Source organism: Narcine bancroftii, chromosome 3 (assembly GCF_036971445.1).
Source record: "Narcine bancroftii isolate sNarBan1 chromosome 3, sNarBan1.hap1, whole genome shotgun sequence".
Classification (NCBI taxonomy): Eukaryota; Metazoa; Chordata; class Chondrichthyes; order Torpediniformes; family Narcinidae; genus Narcine; species Narcine bancroftii.
The window spans coordinates 47,736,740-47,759,085 of NC_091471.1; the positions used below are offsets into that span (position 1 = coordinate 47,736,740).

The following is a 22,346-nucleotide window of genomic DNA, read 5'->3' on the forward strand; positions in this document are numbered from 1 at the left end:
CCATAAGTGACACTTTTTTTTTGCCGTCCACCATCAATTGAATGATTTACAGTAACAAATCAACTTATCAACCTGTCTTTAGTTGGACATGTGGACATATGGTTGGAACCCAGTTCTCGTGGAAAAAACCACACTATCAACATTTATGAACTCTGCATACACTACATTGGAGGTTGGGATGAACTGGGGTCTTTCGAGCTACAAGACCCATGTGCCACTGAGCTACCATGTTCCTTCTCTTTCTTCCTCTCAAGATAAATCACTTTATGCAGTTCTCCAGTCAATTTCAATAGCTTTTTCATCATATTTTATTAGCTTGTTGTCCTTGTTGCTCTTTTAACTTCATCTTCAAATTTGAAATTTTAGCTTTTGTCCAAGTTCAGATAAATGATACATAATTAAAAGGACAATGGTCCTGTCCCTGATCATGGCATATACTTCTGCTGACTTCCCTCCAGTCATAGCTATCCTCTGGATCCAGGTAGCCATTAAAAAAGAACCTCATCCAATAATTAGTTTTGTAAAGGATATTGCAAACTCCTTCTGCAAAGGCAGACATTTTTTTAAGAAGTGTAAAACATTTTCCCACTTTCAGTTTAAAAACAAATTGTTCTGAACTAACACTTATTTTCTATGGATGCTATCTTTCAAATATTAACTTTTTTTTCCAATCACCAACTTTTTATCTAATTAAAGAAGTCATTTTGTGCCTGCCAAGCTTTAACATGGCACGTAGTTACTGTATTTATCCTTGTCAATTGTAAATATTGCAGATCTATGCTCTATAGCAACTTGGTGAATGTTATAGTAACTTGTAATTGAATAATTATTGCCATCTATTATGCTTGGACTTGCTCAAAGATAATTTCCTGGCATTAACTCTTGACATTTGCAGTTATTGGTTTCAAAGCATCAAGGTACATTTTTACAGAGATCTGTGTAGACAGTATAAACAAGAGTTTTCAACCATTCAGATTTTGAAATTCTCAATAAGTCTTTTCAAACAGTTGTATGTTGCTGTGGAGTAAAGGGATCACTTGTGTAAGTTCATTCTTGGGTCAAACAGAAACATATCTATTCAGTCCATCTTTTGCTTAAAGGAGAGAGAGGGATATTACCATCTTATGGATACACTCCCCCTGCTCATTCACTGTATTTTTATACAAGTGGAGATGAGGTACATAATTCAAAGTTTAATTATCATTTCTTAATTCATCCATTAACTCCAATTTCAAGTACTGCATCCAAGTTTGAATCCTTTAGCGAGGAATGCCATCATGTCAGTTATCAAAGTGCCTTCATGTCGTTGGTAATTCAGATCTGTGAGCAGAGTATTACGGGTTTGAATCCAGCGCTGTCTGAAGGGAATCTCCTCAAGCACTTCCCTATGTCTATGTGGGTTTTCTCTAGGTGCTCTGGTTTCCTCCCACTCTTCAAAAATATACAAGGGTTAAACATTAATTGGGGCATTTGGGTTGCTGGAAGGGCCTGTTACTGTGCTGTATGTCTAAATTTAAAATGATTAAATCCTGATAAATATTCACCTTTATTGTATTCGTGGCCTCTGGGAAGACCCTGCATGCTCACATTGGGAATATTGCCACAACCTTGTCGTTGTCCAATGTGTTTATGTTAAAAGTTCTGGATAGAATTTTATGTGTTTCTGCCATTTTTCCAATGACATTATTTTCCTTTTGAGCTTGTCTTGAATTGGGGAGGAGATTGTATTCTAGTGCATATTTACATTCAGTCAGCTTCGAATAACACAGATATCATCTGGACCACTTGTCTCACTGCCGAACCACAGAACATTATACCACAGAAAGCCGGCCCTTTTATCCCACTAATAGTGAATAATCGACTTTTGAATATTTGGTTCTCTAAGGAAAGTAGAAACATAGAAGATTTTTATGAAGGAGGAAAGTTAATGTCATTTGATCAATTAAAAATTAAGTATAGAATTCAAAATAATGCAGTATTTAGTTATTTTCAAACAAAACCATACTTACAAGATAAACTGGGTCCAACAATATTGTTATCTAAAAGGAGTGAAATAAAAACTAATTTGTAATAGATTATTAAGAAATTTATTTTCGCCATGTATATATTATTGCAAAAGGGAACTTGAAAGCAGGGAATTCATAGATCTAGACAGAGATGGGAAACAGATCTAAATATCAGTATTGGAGAGAATAAATGGTTGGAATTATGTCATGTAGTATGATAAATACAATAAATGTTAGATATATATTGGTTCAGTAAAACTTTTTACATCAATTACATCTTACTCCACAAAAATTAAATAGATTGAAGTCAGATCTATCAGATAAATGTTTTTGATGTAGTCAAGAGATAGGTACCTTTTTTGCATTCTACATAGTTATGTTCATAATTGAGACCATTTTGGATGGAACTAGGAATATTTTTTGAAACAAGTCACGAAATTTGGTGTTTTGCTGTAGCATCACGGTGAAAATATAAATATTATTACCATCTTACAACACAAATGAGTATAAAAAGTATAAATAGTGGTATATGAAAAGTAAGGCAATATATTTGGTTCATTGATCATTCAGGAATCTGATGGCAGCAGGGAAGAAGCTGTCCTTGTTCCACTGAGTCCTTGTTTTAGACTCCTGTACCTTTTTCCCAGTGGTAGCAGAGTAGCATGGCCTGGGTGGTGGGGGTCTTTGAGGATAGAGGCTGCTTTTTTAAGATATTGCCTCGTGTAAATGTCTTCGATGGAGTGAAGTCTGGTGCATGTGATGTTGCAGTCTGTGTTAACAGCCCTCTGGATTCACAGTGGACATGACGAAATAACCACACAAGGTGTCTTTAGAGTGAATCAAACAGATTTACTCTTCATCACCCGATCAACCTTTGAAAAGCCTGAATCATGCACTCGACATACCCTGACGTCATCACGCACTGATGTCACATGGCTGGTTCGATGCCTTCTGGGACTTGTAGTGCCGTCATAGCACCACTTCCCCCCATCACTTCCACCCCGACCAAGAACCAAGAATAGTGAAAGACTGTGCCTTCCCTCCAATATCCAAATACAGGTTGACCTAGTTTTTTTGAGTATCCTATAAGGCCTTTCATAGGGCATTTACAAAGGTTGACCAAGTGTTCCCCTACGGGCGATGACATATTCACAGTTTTTGAGGTCTTTAGATGAACACTTGGATAACAAGAGCCTAATATCATCTGGCATTTGCTCTAAAAAGAGCTACTCGAATAATATATTGGGCCTTTCACTAGCTGCAAGGAACAGCATTTCATCCATTAGTTCTGAAGGGGCGCAATCTCCCAACCCATCGAGATGTAGTAGCTTGGCTGCCTTTTCCCTATGGGTATGGTGAATTTCTGCTAATGTGTCTGTCTTCCCTTCGGCTAGCCTTGCTGTACTAACATTGCCTGTGCATTATCTCTACTGTTAAGGACTGTGTATGCACCCATTGCCTTTCACTATTGTACCATTAGTTTCTGCTAATAAAATTGAAGTGCCAGTTGATGAAGGAGACCACATCATCTTTTTCTCCTTCATCAACTGGCACTTCAATGGGACATGCCATCTTCATGTAATAAAAGTGCCTTTGAAGCATCATACTTGCTGGTACGTGGTAGATCCCATAGGAAGTTGCCGACCCTCTTAGCGACGGCCTGGTCCAGGGCACTGACAAGATGGTAATAACGAGTGGTACCCAATTCGACTTTGCGAAGGTGAAATTGTGCTTCAGCCTCTTGGAACCACAGTTCAGGCCCAGCTGTCCAGAAGGGTGGCAGCTTCACATTGATGGCTGCAGATAAGTTTTTGGACACGTCGGGGTCACCAATTGTAGCCATTGGAATCACAGTGGACACGACGAAATAACCACACAAGGAGTTTTTAGAGTGAATCAAACAGATTTACGCTTCATCACTTGTGCAACCTTTTAAAAGCCCGAATCACGCGCTCGACACGCCCTGACATCACACAGCCAGTTGTAATCCACCCAATGTATACTTCCATGTAAGTCTATGCAACGCTATTTGAGCTAATCTACCTTTCCATTAAAAAAATTCGCACTGCTTTATTCAAATCTTGAAAAAAAACCCTTAGAAAGTAAACAAGGTAGTGATTGGAATAAATATTGAATTTAAGGAAAAATATTCATTTTAATACAATTAACCCGACCAATCAAAATTAATAGAAGGTCATTCCACTTGATCAAGTGGGAGTTATAGTGCTGCAACAGTCCTGAGATTTGGCATCTACATATCAGACAATGATGCAACCAGCTAGAATGCTCTCCATAGTACAGCTGTAGAAGTTTTCAAAAGTCTCCGGTGACATACTGAATCTCCTTAGACACCTCACAAAGTAGAGTCACTGGCAGTCCTTCTTCATGATTGCATCGAGGCTCCAGGACAGATCCTCTGAGATGTTGACACCCAGACATTTGAAGTTCTTAACCACTACTGAGCTCCCAATGAGGACAGGGTTGTGTTCCCCTGACTCCGTCCTGAAATCCACAATCATCTCGATGGTTTTGCTGACACGGAGGGCAAGATTGTTGATATCACACTACTCAAAGAGCTGATCTATCTCCCTTCTGTATGGATCCTCATTACTGTTTGTGATTCTGCCTCTAACTCTGGTGCCATCGACAAATTTGTAGTTAGCATTGGAATTGTGCCTTTCATGGTCATGGGTAGAGCATTGGGCTAAATGTGCATCCTTGGGTTGCACTTTTGTTGATAATCATTGAGGAGGAGGCATTGCTTCCAATTTGTACTGACTGTGGTCTCCCGATGAGAAACTCAAGGATCCTGTGGCAGGTCAGGCTGGATTTATTGAAAATCTTGTATTGTCTTTATACCCTTAAAATCCCAAATCTTCAAATGATTATTAAACATTGAAAAAGGAATAAGCTGATTATAATGCAATGGAATTAAAATGGATAATTTATCTTTTGACCCTAACACTCTATTATTTTTTTAACCAAATCTTTAATAAATGTTTCAATATCGGCATATCATATTGCTGTAACAAATTAGAGTTCCAACGAAATATAAATTCATGTATTTCAACCCTAGAAATACACGCCATCTCCACTTTAGCCCAACTAGGAGGCTGATCTAAATCCATCAATCTAATAATGAACTTCAACTGAGCCACTTCATAATAATTTTGAAAATGTGGTAGTTGTAATCCACCCAATGTATACTTCCATGTAAGTCTATGCAACGCTATTTGAGCTAATCTACCTTTCCATTAAAAAAATTTGCACTGCTTTATTCAAATCTTGAAAAAAAACCCTTAGAAAGTAAACAAGGTAGTGATTGGAATAAATATTGAATTTAAGGAAAAATATTCATTTTAATACAATTAACCCGACCAGTCAAAATTAATAGAAGGTCATTCCACTTGATCAAATCTGCTTTAATCCATCTTAATATAGGTACATAATTTAATTGATATAATGATTGATAATTTGTTTCCATAAACGCACTTAAATATTTAATTTTACTTGTCCATCTTAATTTTGTAATTGTTTTAAGTTCAGAATAATCTCTGGTAAAACTGGTAAAATTTCACTTTTATCACAATTAACTTTATATCCCGATAATTCTCCAAATTTCAACAAACACTCTTGCAGTTGTTTCAGCAACCATTCCGGTTCTGTCAAGTATACCAACACATCATCCGCAAATAAGTTAATTTTATATTCTTCATTCTTAACCCTCATCCCTCTAACTTCTCAATTTTGTCTAATAGCCTGAGCTTACGGTTCAATAACCAATGCAAATAAGGCTGGTGACAATAGGCAGCCCTGTCGAGTTGAACAAGTCAATTTAAATGGTAAAGAAATCTGTCCATTTGTCACCACCCTAGTAATCAGGTTCGTATATAAAGCCTTAACCCAACCAATAAAAAAAAGGGCCAAATTTAAATTTCTCTAACACCTTAAATAAAAAATCCCACTCAACTCTATCAAAAGCTTTTTCTGCATCTAATGCAACCACCATAGGATGGTTTGGTTGCTTTCGATATGCATTGACCCAAGTAATTAATCGAAATATATTGTCTAATGCATTTCTATTCTTAATAAGACCTGTTTGATCAATATGTACCAATTTAGGCAAATATTTAGCAAGTCAATTAGCTAATACTTTTGCTATAATTTTATAATTCACATTTAATAAAGAAATAGGTCTATACGAAGATATTTTTAATGGATTTCTTTTTTTTTTGGAATAACAGTTATTAAAGCACTAGAACATGATTCTGATAACTTCCGATCTTCAGTAATTTGATTCAACATCTCTCCAAGTTCATTATAAAATCATCATTAAAAAAGCTTATAAAATTCCACAGGGAATCCATCGCACCCTGGGGACTTTCCGTTCAGTATTTCCTGAATAGATTCCTTAATTTCAAAATCTGTAAATGGAGATTCCAATTACTGAACATCAATTCCATCTAATACCAGTAACTTTAATTTAGATAAGTAAGAGTCAATAGAACCATTATCTTGTTTCCCCTCAGAAGTTATTAATTTAATGAGGCTTATAAGTTATTATTGAATTCTTCTTAACAGCATTAATGGTCCGAGACACCTGTTCAGCTTTCAATTGCCAAGCAAGTATCTTAAGAGCTCTTTCCCCAAACTCATAATAACGTTGTTTAGATTGATTAATTAAGCAGTCAAATTGATAAGTTTGTAAAGTATTATAATGCAATTTCAACCTCTCTAATACAACTTTTTTAAAATCTTCTGTTACCCCTTTCTGAAAGTCCTTCTATAACTCATCAATCTTATTTTCTAACTCTAAACTTTCTGCCATATATTGTTTCTTAACTTTCGTAGAATAACTAATGATCTGCCCTCTCAAATAAGCTTTTAAAGCATCCCATATTACAAAATGACTATCCACAGAATTAACATTTTCAGTCAAAAATAAAGAAATCTGCTCTTTAACAAAAGTAACAAACTCCGGTTTCTTCAATAGCATTACATTAAACCTCCATCTAAACGACCGACGTACTACCTCTGAACTTTTGCAAGAAAAAAGTAATAGTGAATGATCAGATATAACTCTTACATTCAGCTCGTAGTACTCTACCTTGTAAATGTGCTGATACCAAAAATAAATCAATTCTAGAAAACGAATCATGTCTCGAAGAATAAAAAGAAAAACTTTTCTCCAAATATCCTCCAAATTTAAATCTTCATTAACGCATTAATTTATACTTTTGGATTTATATCCAATAAAGGGTCGAGAATACAATTAAAATCACCCCCAACTAAAACATTTGCTTGAGTTAACAATAAAAAAAAAGCTTCTGAAATAAATTAGGGGCATAAAGATTCAACAAAGTCCACGATTCAGCAAAAATTTAACAATTCACTCTTAATACTCTGCCAGTACACCCCTCTGAAGATTCAAATTCAAACTAAATTTTTATGAATTAAAATCGCTACTCCTCTTGCCTTAGAATTAAAAGAAGATGAGTAAACATGACCAACCCAATCCCTTTTCAATTTCAAATGTTCTTTGTCAGTCAAATGTGTTTCTTGTAAAAAAGCAATATCAATTTTCATTTTTTTTTACATAAGCCAATATTATCTTTCTCTTAATTGGATTATTTAACCCCTGCACATTAAAAGTTGCAAAATTCAATTGAGACATATTTTTTAACTAGTAATATAAACACACACTACAAAATAATGCTTCCCTCTACAATTCTTCCAAAAAAGAAAGGCCCCCTCAAAAAAGAAAAAAAAAATTAAAAAATTAAAAAAACCCACCAAAACAACAAAAAAACCCACCCAAAGGTAGTATTACCCTAAAAAACTGGGTGTGGTCAACCCACTTGTGGCAGATGACTGTCAAAGTTTTCAGTGTCATCCACCCCCCCCCCCAGCCAGATACATATTAATTATACTCAAACACAATCGAATATAGTCCATATATTCAACCCAATGATTCCAAGCCCAACGACTGCTCCAGATCTTCAACATTGAGAAGACTTTGTGTCATCTTTTCTTTCTTTCCATTCTTCCCATTCCCATGTCCATTTCCAGTTCCATTCACTCACCTCTTAGGAGATAACGGAGGAGAAGATCCATTTCTTCGCAACTCCGACAAAGAATTGGCAAAAACCAAAGCATTATGATTATTCTCAAAAAATTGAGATTGAAAATTTCCATAAAAAACCTTCAATAACATTGAAAAACCTTCAAAACCTTGCAGGATAATGAAAAGCAAACTTGTAACCTTTTTGCCACAAAACATCTTTAGCAGTATTAAATTCTCATCATCTTCTAATAATCTCTTTACTTAAATCAGCATAAAAGAACACCCTATTATGTTGAACCATTAATGGAGATCGATTCTGTATTGCGTTCTGCACTGCCATTCGTAAAATCATATCACAATCTTGATATTTTAAACAACGAATCAAGATGCTCTTGGTGTTTGTCCTGGGAGTGACCTTCTTTTCAGAGCTCTTTGAGCCTTATCCAATTCCAAACCTTCAGGGAAAAACTCTTTATCCAGCACCTCTGGGATCCAGTGCTTAAAAATTTTTATAGGGTCAGCATCTTCCATATCCTCTGGAAGACCAACTATTTTCACATTATTCCTCCGACTTTGATTTTCCAACGAATCAATCTTCTTCATTAAATCTCTTTTCTGAATCCCCCAATTTACAAAAGAAACTTCTACTTTTTCCATTTTTTCTCTATTATGTTCTACCTGAGTTTGACACTCAGAAAGCTGTTCCAATTTTCTTAAAATTATCTTGCACAGTGTCTACTGATTGTATACATTTATTACTATCACATTTAACTTCAGTTATTTCCTATTTCACAGTTGACATTTCATCACACAAAGTATTCATTTTTATTTTCATCTCCATGAAGCCTTGAGTCATTTGTTTTGACATATTATCCATTTGCTGTATTTGACCAGCAATCCCTTCCAAAACAGTGAACACTGAATCCAGTCCAGATTCCACTTCCACTTTTTGAGATTCACCTTCTTTAACTGCAAGCTTCTCCTCCTGGACGTATTCCAATAAGGTAAGTTCCTCTTCTTCCTCAGTCATCACAGGTCCTCCAACTGAACGGCTGCGGGTCTGGACACCTGATGCCAGCACCCTGACCTCTTCGGGACGCTGACGTTCGGGTTCCCCCACAGCGCCAATTTTTTCCAACAGCTCCCAGGCCCGCTATGCCACACGGAGGCCAGGCAAGGCTGTTGGATGTGCAGAGGTGTCTTCCGACACTATCCTGCGCACCACCGGGCCACCCAGCGAGGTCGCGTGCTCGCTGATCCCCTTATCAGCCATGCCGCCCATGCGCACGGCTTCACGTGGACGCAGGTCGGCAACAGCCGAACTCACCGATATGCCAGCGCCATCTTGTGGATGCAGGATCGGCGCCAGTGTCAAGCTCAAATGGGCTGGAGTCGTCTGAGGCTTGGAGACTCCTAACAACGACTCCGTGGATTCAGGTATGTAGGTAGGCCTCAATTCTTCCGGACTTTTATATGGTAGTTTTTTCTGAAGCTGAGGTTTAAACTTTTTCACATTAGATGCCATCATAAAGCACAGTTATTTAAATAACTGTAAATCTTATTTTTAATCACTTCTATACTTTTTAAAATCGGGTGTTTATTGATCCATCTGGGGAGAGGTGGAACACACGTCTTCCTTCAATGCCATCTTGCCACGCCCCCCCAGTATTGCTATACTTCGAAGTTGATAGACAATCTCAATTTGAAACTACTTATAGAAGGTGGGAAGAAGAGGTTTATATCTGAAATGTATTTGTTATTGCAGAATAAAATGTTTAAGCTAGATTTGCAAAAGTCTTAAGTTAAAATGGGAAAAAGATTTAGGGATTGTGATTAATCAAGATGATTGGAGGAATTTGTGTAAAGATAGTATGACTAAGATTATTAAAGTGAGATATAGATTAGTTCATTATAATTTTATACATCAATTATATTTAAATCCAGAAAAATTAAAGAGATATAATTTATCTTTTTCAGATTTATGTTTTAGATGTTGGAAGGAGTAGATTCCTTTTACTTTCTACTTGGTCTGTGACATGGTAAAATCTTTTTGGATGCGACTTAAAGAGTTATTAGAGCATATTTTTAAGGTTAAAATTCCACTGGACTCATTATTATTTTTGTTAGGTTGTATTAAAAAATTGAGTCTGGCAATTGACTAGATATTAAGTAACATTTGAGATTGGCATTAGCTGTTGCTGGAAAGTGTATAATGATTACATGGAAAAATGAAATTGATTTGAGTTTACATAGATGGCATATGGAATTGAGATTTTGCACTCCGTTAGAAAAAGTAACGTGATAATTATTTGTTTTTAATCATAAAGTTTGGACTTTGTGGGTTTAAAATTGTGGTGGTGTTGTTCTAATCTATGGTATTTAATTAATTATGTTATTGTGGATTGTATCTCCTTTCTTCTTTCTCTCTAAGGGTTAGATATGGGTGGGAGGATAGGGATAGGTATGGGGAGATGGATGGGGCGAATAGGGAAGTTGGGGGTTAGGTGGGTAGGGAAGGATTTATATACCATGTATTTTTTACTATGTTTCTTTCTTTCTTCTTTGGCTTGGCTTCGCGGACGAAGATTTATGGAGGGGGTAAAAAGTCCACGTCAGCTGCAGGCTCGTTTGTGGCTGACCAGTCCGATGCGGGACAGGCAGACACGATTGCAGCGGTTGCAAGGGAAAATTGGTTGGTTGGGGTTGGGTGTTGGGTTTTTCCTCCTTTGCCTTTTGTCAGTGAGGTGGGCTCTGCGGTCTTCTTCAAAGGAGGCTGCTGCCCGCCAAACTGTGAGGCGCCAAGATGCACGGTTTGAGGCGTTATCAGCCCACTGGCGGTGGTCAATGTGGCAGGCACCAAGAGATTTCTTTAGGCAGTCCTTGTACCTTTTCTTTGGTGCACCTCTGTCACGGTGGCCAGTGGAGAGCTCGCCATATAATACGATCTTGGGAAGGCGATGGTCCTCCATTCTGGAGACGTGACCCATCCAGCGCAGCTGGATCTTCAGCAGCGTGGACTCGATGCTGTCGACCTCTGCCATCTCGAGTACCTCGACGTTAGGGGTGTGAGCGCTCCAATGGATGTTGAGGATGGAGCGGAGACAACGCTGGTGGAAGCGTTCTAGGAGCCGTAGGTGGTGCCGGTAGAGGACCCATGATTCGGAGCCGAACAGGAGTGTGGGTATGACAACGGCTCTGTATACGCTTATCTTTGTGAGGTTTTTCAGTTGGTTGTTTTTCCAGACTCTTTTGTGTAGTCTTCCAAAGGCGCTATTTGCCTTGGCGAGTCTGTTGTCTATCTCATTGTCGATCCTTGCATCTGATGAAATGGTGCAGCCGAGATAGGTAAACTGGTTGACCGTTTTGAGTTTTGTGTGCCCGATGGAGATGTGGGGGGGCTGGTAGTCATGGTGGGGAGCTGGCTGATGGAGGACCTCAGTTTTCTTCAGGCTGACTTCCAGGCCAAACATTTTGGCAGTTTCCGCAAAGCAGGACGTCAAGCGCTGAAGAGCTGGCTCTGAATGGGCAACTAAAGCGGCATCATCTGCAAAGAGTAGTTCACGGACAAGTTTCTCTTGTGTCTTGGTGTGAGCTTGCAGGCGCCTCAGATTGAAGAGACTGCCATCCGTGCGGTACCGGATGTAAACAGCGTCTTCATTGTTGGGGTCTTTCATGGCTTGGTTCAGCATCATGCTGAAGAAGATTGAAAAGAGGGTTGGTGCGAGAACACAGCCTTGCTTCACGCCATTGTTAATGGAGAAGGGTTCAGAGAGCTCATTGCTGTATCTGACCCGACCTTGTTGGTTTTCGTGCAGTTGGATAATGTTTATCTTTTTGATGGTATGTATCATGGTTTTTATATTTTAAATAAAATATTCAAAAAAGAGATGGCCTTCTACAGGTCATACTTGGTCTTCTTGTAGAGATCTAGATTTGCCTATTATTCAAAAATCTTATCTATCTGTGTTTTACTGCTTTCTTGGGCAAAGAATTACACAATTTACTCTCTAGGAGAAGCAGTTCCTTCTCATCTGTATATTAAATCTACTCCCCTGAATCTTGAGGCTTTGACCCCTATTTTTTTTTGTCTCACTTAGCAGTGGAAGCAGGTTTCTTGTATCCATTTGATCTATTCCTTTCATAATTTTATCTGAATTCCAGCAAGTATGGTTCCAGGTGACTTACTCCTTACTCATAGGTTTCATCTCTGTAATCTTTCTGGTGAACATCCGCTGCGCCGTCTCCAAAGCCAGTATGCTAAAACCAGACCTGTACACAGCACTCCAGTATAGCTTCCCCAGTTGCATCAGAACCTCCCTGCTCTTAAATTCAATCTCTCTAGCAGTGAGGGTAAATGTCCCGTTTACTTTTTTGATTACATGCTGAACCTCCAAAGTGACATTTTGCAATTCTCAGTTCACTGTACGACAGCATGCTGCAATTTTTCACCACTTGTATTATGGTCTAATTTAATATTCTTTCTTTCCAAAGTGCATGTCTCACATTTACCAACATTGTACTCCATCTGCCACTCACTTAATGTATCTGTTATCTCTGCTAAGTCTGTGTGCTCCAGACAATTTGATTTTCCACTTAATATGGTGTCATTGGTAGATACACAGCACTTGGTCATTTTCAAATCATTTAAGTTGATTGCGTTCCATTAATTGGCCGTTCTAAATTAGCTCTTCTTGTGATCAGGTTCCACCCTGTTGTCCACACTCCCATCCTGGTTCTAAATCTGTCATATAGTTGCTTTTCTTGAATTTGGCAGTGCCATATGTTCTCCAGGCTTAACTGAACTTTTCACAACTTCAGCGAAAATATCACAGCTATGCTCAGGTAGGACAGACCAGAGCGCTCATCTACTGAGGCTATATGGGTAGACCTAAGGAACTAGGAAATATATGACCACACTCATGGGGTTGTATTATAGACTGCCCAAAAGTCAATGGGAATTGGAGGAGCAAATCTGTAGAAAACATGAGGTTGAGATAGTAAGAGATATTAATTTTCCACATATCGACAGGGACTCCTATAACTGTAAAAAGGCTGAATGGCTTGGAGTTTGTCAAATGTGTTCAGCAAAGTTTTCTGCATCAATATATAGAGGTACCATGTAGAGAGAATGCAATACTGGATCTCATTTTAGGGAGCCAGTCAAAACATAGCCCACTGGAAAAAGGAATCTCAGGGTTCTATGTGATGTCATGTATGTACTCTGACAATAAATCTGAATCTGACAGGTGACAGAAGTAAGTGTAGAGGAACATTTTGGGTCCATGGAGAAGGATGGGTCTGGGCCTTGAGTTGAGATTCTAAATTGAAGAAAGGCTAAATTGAGGAAATGAGAAAAGATCTAGAAAGCATGGATTGGGGTTAGTTGTTGTCAGGCAAGGTTATGTGAGGTAAGTGGAGGACCTTCAAAGTAGAAATTTTGAGAGTACAGAGTTTCTATGTTCCTGTCAGGATTAAAGACAAGATCAGCAGGCTTCAGGAACCTTGGTCTTTGATGGATAATAGGATGTGATTTGGATGAAGGGAGAGGTGTTTAGCAGGTATAGGCAACATGGACCAAATAAGGTAGTGGAAGAGTATATAAAATGCAAGAAAAATCTCAAGAATGAAATCAGAAAGGCAAAATCAAAAGACATGAGGATGCTTTGGCAGACAATGTGAAGGAAAATCGTAAAGGTTTCTACAGGTATATTAAGAGCAAAAGGACGGTAAGAGACAAAATTGGACCCCTTCACCATCGGAGTGGTCAGTTTTGTATGGACCCAAAAGAAAAGAGGGAGATCTTAAATTTTTTTTTCAATCAGTATTCACTCAGGAAATGGGAACAGAGTCGTGGGAGATAAGGAAAATAATTAATGAGGTCATGGAACCTATACAGATTAAAGAGGAGGAAGTGCTTGCTATCTTAAAGCAAATAAGGGTAGACAAATCCATAGGGCCTATCAAGATATTCCCTCGGACTTTGAGGGAGGCTAGTGTAGAAATTGCAGGGGCTCTGACAGAAATATTTAAAATGTTCTCAGACACGGATGTGATGCCCGAGGATTGGAGGGTATCTCACATTGTTACTTTTTTTTAATAAAAAGAAAGCTCCAAAAATAACCTTGGATATTATAGGCCAGTGAGCCTGACATTAGTAGTAGGTAAATTATTGGAAGGTACTCTCAGAGATCGGATATACAGGTACACAATCTTTATCCAGAATCCTTGGGGGACAGTGTGTTCCGAATTTTGGATTTTCCCTGAATTTGGAAAGCCAGATTTAAACTCTCCCAAATTGTGTTGCTGTATCACCCCCACCCCCTTCCAGTCACGCTGCCGGTCTCTTCTTCCCCCCCCCCCCGTCCCCGCTCGCCCACCCAACTTGCACCTCTCTGCACCTGCCTGATTTTGGAGTTTTCTGGATTTTAGATGTCCGGATAAAGGATTGTGTACTTGTACAATTATTTGGATAGCCAGAAACTGATTAGGGATAGTCAACATGGCTTTGTGTATGGTAGGTCATGTTTGACCAATCTTGTAAAGTTTTTTGAAGAGGTTACCTGGAAAGTTTTCGAAGGAAAGGCTGAAAATGTTGCCTTCATGGACTTTAGTAAGACCTTTGACAAGGTCCTAAATGGGAGGTTGGTCAGGAAGATTCGGTCACTAGGTATTGGTATGGGCCTAGAGGACCCCAAAACCCAGCACCAATAGAAATTCATCGACATATGCTCACTTAAACAAAAGATACCTTTAATTTTCTTTAAACGTAAAAACAGGATCAAACTTTAATTTATCACTATTAACTCCTTTCTAATACTAAGCGCGTGTAAGTAATGTGTGTTCAAGTTCAGAAAAGTTCTTCGATTCACAGTCCAATCTCACTTCTCACTCCTCCAAGTTCACTGGTTGTAGGCAATTCTTATACTGTGCACAGACTTTAACATTTATGTATTTCACCAGGATTTGGTTCTTGAAAGGTAAATGGTTACTGCTCAAGAAGGTTCTTGCTGGTTTTCAGAGAGAGAATTGTTGCTCATTGGACACCCACAACTTATTTCTTCTGATCAGCCACTTCAGTGTCTTGCTGAAGAAACTTGCCCCCTTCAGAGTTTTCCAGATGATAACCTCTTTCTTTCAGATCATCACAGAGTTCCTTTTTGTTTCCCTTATTTCAAGTGAAACATTATGCAGCCATTCCTCTTCTCTTGTATGGAAATTTGACCAGGCTGAACTAAAAACTCACAACCCATCTTCAAAATGGGGTTTTCCACAAGTTTGCCAGCTTGTCCTGTTCCAGTCCCAGCTGCTGCTGCTGAACTGTAGAACTGAATTCTCTCTCTCTCACTCAGTGAAAACCACATGACCCTCTTAGAACAGCAAACTGCACTCAGACTGCGGCACCGGACCCAGTCTTTTGAGTTTGTTCATCTGTTGCTTTCCAAAGCAATAATCCATTACTCCACAGCATGTCCAATTAATTGAACACCTACTTGTGAAGTCCTTATAGGCATTCTTCAAAATATTTGCAAAGGCACCCGAAGCCTGGACTGTCTGGCTTGAGCAGAGCTCTGGCATTTTAAATGTTTTGAAGTGTTCGTATCTGTGTGTGACCTAACAAAAACCTCACACAATTAATCTCCTTTCAAAACATATTTATATACAATATAAAATATAACATAATCTGTCACAGTATTTATGGTGAAGTAGTGAATTAGATTCAACAATGACTGGACGGGAGAAGCCAGAGAGTCAGGATTGGTGTCACAATAAGTCTAGTCAGGGGGCATTAGGGTAACCGTGGTAGGGAGGGAGGGAATGAGACACAATCTGACATGAGAAAACTCAGTGGGGGGGCGGTGGGGTTGATGGTGCCTCCTGCCATTAGCCTCCTCTGACATAACAGCCCGATGTGCTACTTATATTGCGCAGAGACTAGTGACACTACTGATGCTAGCGAAGCTAGTGCTGTAGGTGGGGGAGCACAATAACTCATTTGAGGGCGCAATACCCGCGAATGCCCCCCCTCCCCCGGCACCAGGCACTGCAGCGGATGATTGCTTCTCAGACTGGAGGAGGCCTTTGATTATTGGTGTGCCTCAGGGATCGGTGCTGGGACCATTGTTTGTCATCTATATCAATGATCTGGATGATAATGTGGTAAATTGGATCAGCAAGTTTGTAGGTGACACTAAGATGGGAGGTGTTGTCGACTGCGAATAAGTTTTTCAAAGCTTGCTGAAGGATCTGGACCAGCTCGAAAAATGGCAGATGGGATTTAATGCAGACAAGCATGAGGTGTTGCGTTTTGGAAGGACAAACCAAGAAAGGACGGTACATGGTGAATGGTAGGGCACTGAGGAGTGTGGTAGAACAGAGGGACCTGGGAATACAGATACATAATTCCCTGAAAGAGGTATCACAGATGGATTGGGTTGTAAAGAGAGCTTTTGGCATATTGGCCTTCATAAATAAAAGTATTGAATAGAGGAATTAAGATGTTATGATAAAGTTGTATAACACATTGGTTGAGGCAAAATTTGGAGTATTGTGCGCAGTTTTGGTCACCTAACTACAGGAAAGATAATAAGATAAAAAGAGTGCTGAAAAGATTTACTAGAATGTGCCTGGACATCAGGAACTGGGTTAGAGGGAAAGGTTAAACAACTTTATTCATTGAAGCATAGAAGAATGAGGGGAGATTTGACAGAGATATTTAAAATTATGAGGGGGATAGACAGAGTAAGGCTTTTTCCACTGAGGGTAGGTGAGATACAAACCAGAGGACATAAGGTAAGAGTGAAAGGAGATAAGTTTAGTGGGAATGTGAGGGGGAACTTATTCACACAGAGAGTGATGGGAGTGTGGAATGTGCTGCCAGCTGAAGTGGTGAATGTGGGTTCAATTTTAACATTTAAGAAGAATTAGGACATTTTCATGGGTGGGAGAGGTATGGAGGTCCATGGACTGGGTGCTGGTCAGTGGGCTAGGCAAAAAAAAAGATTCAACACAGTCTAGAAGGGCCAAAGAGGCCTATTTCTGTGTTGTATCTTTCTATGTTGTATGGAGAGCAAATGGGTTGTCAAGGAAAACAATTAACATCTTTGCACTAATCTACACAGCAGTATTTCATGCAATGAAGTGTGAGCTTCATTATGTTTTCTTTAAAATTCCATTTTACCTTGCCTTTGGATATGGTGAATTGAAAAAAAGGTCAAGCAAATGAAACATTTCAAATGATGATGAACATTTTTTAATCAATAATATTTGTGGTTCTTTCTTGCTTGCCAAACTCTCAGTGTGACAGAAGATAGCCCAGAAAAAAAGATTTTGGACTTGCAGTAACTGAAGAAAATTATACTTAAATGAATGTTAACATTAGAATAAAGTGATGCCATTCATTTCAATTCATGCTGGATATAACAAAAGCTATTTCTTTAGGTAACCAAATTAATAAACTTTTTAAAAGATTCATTGACCAAGAGTCAGACACCATAATTTAATTTTTACTTCAAAGCCATATTTCATCTCAAACTGACAACAGTAAAAAAATTCATTGCCATGATAATTATGAATAACCAATGTCTGAAATTAAAACTTTAACCTTTAATTTTTAGTTCAAAAATACTTCTTGGACTAGGTTTATACATTTCAAGAAATTAACCAAAGTAAAATACATTTTCATAAACCTGAAATCATTTAATTTTGTTATGGGTTTGGAGCCCAAAGATTTGCCAAATTTAAATAACATCTGAAATTGGGAGCGCACAAAACATCACATCACTATATTAATTAAAAACCTGAAACAAGGCACATGGGTCTCAAAATATGCATGTACAAAAAAAAAAACATTTTGAACAATAGGCAAGATTATATCAGGTTAACAGTTTCTATCTCATAGCTTCACAAGAAGATGATGATGTTTAAAAAAAAACTCCGCTCTCACACAAGGGAGACATTCGAGTGCACATGAACCAAATGAAAATCGAACAAAAAATACAAATTCTGAAAATCTAAAATAAAACCAAACGTTCTGACAACCTAAAGCATTAACTTGGCCACTTTCTGCAAATATTACCTCAAATGCAAATATTTTCAAGCATCTTCTGCTTTTGTTTCACATAAACTGTGTTATTACCTGTTGACCAATATAAAATAGTTTAATCCCTCAACAACACTTTGCTCACTCAAAGGATGCATTTAATTAAAAGGAAAAAAGGAATAAAGGAAGTCAAAGGTTAAGAAGAATAGTTGGGATTGAGAAGCAGACGATCAGTATAACAAATTAAAGAAATTTTTGATAGAAAATACCACATTTTGCTCGATAATCAACAGTATTTAAAATTTCTAGACCATTCATAATCATGAGTGCTAGTGAAGTTGTTTGAGTATTATTTTGATTTAACACACTGCAGAATATAGATTTGTGCTTCAACAGAGGGGTGCTAACGTTTTTGAAGTACTCATTGATAAGTGCAGTGAAATGCACTTATCATAAATTTAAAGGTCTGCTTCTATCAGTAAAATAGAAACCGAAAAGATGATGGATAAGGTGGCAAATTTAATTTTTTGATTTTACTGATACAGGATGGTAGAAAGCCCTTCTGAAAGCCCATGGCACCTAATTAATCTACTGGTCCCATATATTTTGGAGGGAAGGAGAAAGCCTGAGGACTCGAGAGAAAATCCACTCAGTTCATGGGGAGAATGTACAAACTCCTTACAGATTTGAACCTTGGTTGCTGTCATTGTAAAAATGTTGCAATGTTATATTAACCGTGCTGCCCCAAATTGGACAACCAGTTGCTGCTTTTTATATGTCTATGTCAAAATAAGTTGTTCAAAGTATTCCTTGATGCTGATAATTTCATTGATAATCTTGCATATTTCCAGTCTACTGAATTACAACTTGTTTTGCATTTAGTGGCTTAATTGTATATTATTTTACTGGAAATATTTAGTGCAGATAATGGGTTCCTTTGGTTCAGGCAAAGCAGTCTTTTTTTGATACTGATTTGCAGTTATGATCACTAGTAGATAGGGCAAATTAGATTACTGTACGAGGAAGTACAGTATTTGCAACTATAATTTGTGTGGTTGTTTACAACTTCAAATTTCAAATTTAGAATTTAAAATGCTATATTAAATAAAATAGTCATGTATTTGGAGAAAAAATGATAGTATGGCAAAGTAATTAATTTGTAGTTGATGAACATATATTCTGACAATGTTGATCATGTGTCTTGGATATTATTATCTGTAGACTGATGCTCACCTGGAATGATGTCATGTTGCTACTTGTTATGTGCCCATATTTGTTGGCATAATGCACATTATGATTTGAAGGCCAGATCTTTTGCCATCATAAGGAGTTGGGGAGGATCTTGATATCTGTCCTTGCCTCTTGACAGCAGGTAATCTCAGAACATTTAAGAATGACATCAGGACTTGAATCAAGTTCCAGAAAATGAGATAAATATTGGTAGCATTGACATCAAGTTTCTGTTGTCTGAGATATCTTTGTGCTTGCCCCATTTGGACTTGTTTTTTTTAAAACATTTTATTTAAGAATTTTGCATATTTCCAGTCTACTGAATTAACCCTAACCCTAATGTTCAATAAAGGTATATAAAAAATAAAGTGTATATTTTTATATCCTCCCCACCCACTCACCTTATGCTAGATATAGAAAGAAAAGAAGAAAGGAAAAAGAAACTAGGAGAATTCAAAAGAGAATTATTATTCACAATACAAACAATAATGGAGTTCATGGTTACCAATGGGATGGGCCTTCAAGAGTCCCTTACACCTTCCAACCAACATACAGTAAATATGGGCTCCATATTTAAAAAAAAGATATTTATTATGTAAATTATTATTTTCTCAAATGGAATACAAGTATGCAATTTAGCATGGCAACTCTCCATCCCTAAATCCATATCTGATTTCCAAGTAATGGCTATGCACTTCCTATAAACAGCTAAATCCAATCATAAAAATTCAATTTGATACATAGTTAATCGTACTTTAGAACTAACCACTTTAATATTACCCACAAAAATACCATCAGTTCCAATGGGATTTTAACCCTTAATATTTTCTCCAAATTTTTTTTAACCTCTAACCAGAATGGCTTTACTTTAGAACAATCCCAAGTAGAATGAAAAAAGGAATCAACATTCTGATCACATCTAAAACATAAATCTGACAATATTGGATTCAACTTGAATTATAGGATCTATAATGTAAACAAAAACATCATCATCAAATAAATTAATCTTGTATTCCTCCTGAATAAATTTTATACTTTTAATATTAGAATCTTATTAACTGCTAAAGGTTCAATTGCTAAAAGAAACAAGGCAGAAGATAAAGGACTAGATCTACTTGATCTAGTCAATGGAAAAGCAAAAGAAATTTTTTCATTGGTCACAACTTTAGCAGAAGGATTTTTATATAAAGTATTACCCCAGTTAATAAATGTAGATCCAATACCAAATTTTCCTAACACAATATTTTCCTAATAGTTCCATTCTAATCTACCAAAGGTCTTCTCAGCATCTAAAGTTAATGCTATCACTAAATCACCCTTCTTTTGAGATATATTATAAACTAAAAAATTAAATTTTTTAACAACATCAATTTGATCCATATGAATTAGCTAAATATCTAGCCATTCTATTCACCAAAACTTCAGCTATAATTTTATAATCAACATTTGATAAAGGTATTAGCCTATATGACTCAGTTTTCAATAAATCCTTATCTTTCTTACGATTCACAGTTATAATTGCACTTGAAAAATATTCCTGTCGAGAATGAATTTCCATTGCCTGTTACAACACCTCCATAAATCTTAAAATTTCTTATAAAATTCAGGTGGGAAACCAGGTGATTTACCACCTTGCAAAGAATTAAAAGCCCCAAAAATTTCTCTTAATGTAAATGGATCATCTAAATCTTTCTGATACTGACAGTCCAAAACAGGTAAACCATCTTATCAATTTAAACTTCATCAGTATCAAACTGAGATCTATACAAATTAAAATAATAATCTTTAAAAGAATCATTTATTTCTTGAGATTTATAAGTAATCTTCTCAGAATTCTTTTTAATAGCATTAATTGTTCTTGAAGTTTGTTGTCTTCAATTGCCAAGCCAAAACTTTGTGCACTTTTTCCCCAATTCATAAAACTTTTGTTTAGTTTTCTCATTTTTTTCAGTTATATAAGTCTGCATAGAATTATAATAAAATGTCATCTTTATTAAATCTTTTCTTTTTTTCTCAAAAGCATTTCTCTGCAAGTCATTTTCTAAATATTATATTTATTTCCCCAGACAATCTAATTCTTTAGCATAATCCTTCTTAATTTTGCTGAATAACTTATTATTTGACCTCTTAAATAAGTTTTTAAAGCATCCCATAAAATAAATTTATTATCTTCAGAATTAGAATTAATTTCTAAAAATTCTTGAATTTGTTTTCTTATAAATTCACAAATATCTACCCTTTTCAACAATGTAGAATTAAATCTCCATCAATAAAAGAATTGTTCCTCTTCAGAAATTATATATATCAAAAGATAGAATCCTAGCTTTATATTTTGCATGCACAACTCTTACTTGTAACTGTGCTGATATTAAAAACATATCTATTCTAGAGTAAGAGACATGCCTATAAGATTAAAAAGAATAGTCCTTTAAAATGTAACCTTCGCCAAACATCTATCAAATTCAAATCTTTCATCAAAGTCACAATCTTTTTTCACAGTGTTAGGCCAAGTAACTGATTTCTGTGATTTATCCAATATTGGATCAAGACAATGATTAATATCTCCTCCAATTAGAACTTTTCATGTGCTTCAGCAAGATGCATAAAAGAATCATGAATAAATCTAATCATCTACATTGGGTGCATATATAGACAAAGGTGTCCACATCTCCGAATAAATTTGTCAATGTATCAAAGCAAATCTCCCAGCAGGATCCATAACCACAGACTGAATCTTAACAGGTAGTTTCTTAATTAAAATAGCAACTCCGCTTTCTTTAGAATTAAATGAAGAAGCTATCACTTGACCTACCCAATTTCTTTTTAATTTTTGATCTTTTTCATTTCAGTATGTTCCTTGCAAAAAGGCAATATCAACTTTCAATTTTTTTCATTTATGCCAAAGCGTTTTTTTCTCTTAAATGCATTCATTATTAAGCACATTTATATTAAAAGTTACAAAATTTAATACATTACTATCCACCATTTCTTAAGTCCAAAAGTTAAA

At 36.8% G+C, this 22,346-nt stretch overlaps 1 protein-coding gene across 6 annotated transcripts in view; it reads left to right on the top strand.

The window, feature by feature from the left end:
* The window catches only part of nedd4l (NEDD4 like E3 ubiquitin protein ligase), a 533,566-nt gene that overhangs the window by 143,582 nt on the left and 367,638 nt on the right, over nt 1-22,346 (top strand). The gene's annotated exons all lie outside the window — the stretch shown is intronic.